We start from the raw sequence: 1,702 nt of genomic DNA, 5'->3' as shown, positions 1-1,702 counted from the left end.
TTCTTACTACTGTGTCCAGTCTTACAATGAGAACTTGTTCTTTTGGATTCAGAATGATTTTCGTGATTCCAAGGGTAGCACAATAAAACATAAAATGATCTGGGTCCGAGTGGCGGAACTTAAAGAGAAACTGCCGCTCGTGTTTGTGATTCATACTCTCGGTCACCAGCGCGTGGGGGTCCACGCTGTTGGCAACTCGCTTGCTGATGAAGCAGCGAAGTCAGCGGTATCAAAATACTTAGTTGCAGCAGTCACGAGGTCCAAAAGCAAAATAGATGATGACATCTTGGCGGCTGTTGCTGCCACGGCGAAGGGAGGTAAATATCCTGCGGGGTTCCCTTCGAAATACACATACCACTTAAGTCCCGATAAGGTTCCTTATGTGAAAATTCCTGAAGTTGGAGAGCGTTTAGTTCCCAACTCGGATCGCAGAGCTTCTCTGATTACAGCGGCTCATGAAGGTGTGGCGTCTGCGCATGCGGGCGTCTCAGCCACTGTATCTCAGCTACAACAGAGGTTCTGGTGGCGGGGACTGTACAAACAGACGCGCGATTATGTCCTTATGTGTGACATTTGTCAGCAGATCAAGCCTTCTACTGCTGCGCGTCCGCCTCAGACACAGTTGTACATCTCTAATAAACCACTTGGATGTGTTTATTTGGATCACTGCGGTCCTTTTTCTTCTGATACTGCGTATAAATACATCTTAGTAGCAGTTGACTCATGCACACGCTTTGTATGGGTATGGCCGCATCGAAGCGCTGATTCGCGAACTGTCATTAAGGATTTGCGTGTCTTTGTGGGAATCTTTGCTTGTGGTACTTTCCATTCAGACCAGGGTCCGGCTTTCGCCTCTAAGGCGTATAAGGATGCTATGGTTTCGTTGGGAGTACAGGTGAAGTTTTCAAGCCCCTACAGGCCTGAGGGCAATTCTGTAGTTGAAAGAATGAACCGCGACTTAAAGCAATCTTTGACAGCCCGTGTTATAGGCACTGGTAGAAACTGGCTGACCCACCTCTATGGCGTGCAGCGTGCGCTTAATAATCTCCCTAGAAGGTCTCTGGGTGGGCGGACCCCATACGAAATGCTCTTTGGTATCAAGATGTACGTCCCTGACCTTGATGGTGCAGACTGCCAGGCCCAGGCTGCGGCCTTTGACGTAGATGAACATTGCAATGTTTTACAGGATCTACAAAAGACCAGAGACAGTCTTGCAAAGGAACACTTGCCCTCCACATCGGATGATGCGTTGCAGATCCCGGTAGTTGGCTGGCTACCCCAAGTTGGAGAACTGGTTCGAGAGAAGATCGATAACAAGAAAGAGTTTGGTCCCTCATATCGACCGCCGGTTCGAGTCCTTGGAGTGAAGGGCACAAGAACAGTCATTTTACCACCACTTCCAGGTCGTAAAGAAAACAGATTTATTTCTATTGACAATGTCAAGACACACAGGGTGGCCGATTCTTCATAGCATGACACCGGCTGCATCCTGTCCTTCCATGGTGAGGAACTCTGTGCTGGCTATTACATCTGGTACAGATCAGGAGGTGTCCCTCGAGATGCCTGCTTTATCCAGTCCTTTATTAAATACTATTCCTCTTGCTAACATTGATGAGCTGACCTATGCAGATCCTGCTGATTTATCTATGTCCGACCTACATGCCCGTTTGGCTAACCAGTCCAGATTCTCTTTTGACTCTGA

This window comes from Lissotriton vulgaris, chromosome 1_2 (assembly GCF_964263255.1).
Source record: "Lissotriton vulgaris chromosome 1_2, aLisVul1.2, whole genome shotgun sequence".
Lineage (NCBI taxonomy): Eukaryota > Metazoa > Chordata > Amphibia > Caudata > Salamandridae > Lissotriton > Lissotriton vulgaris.
This window is presented reverse-complemented; position numbering follows the sequence as displayed.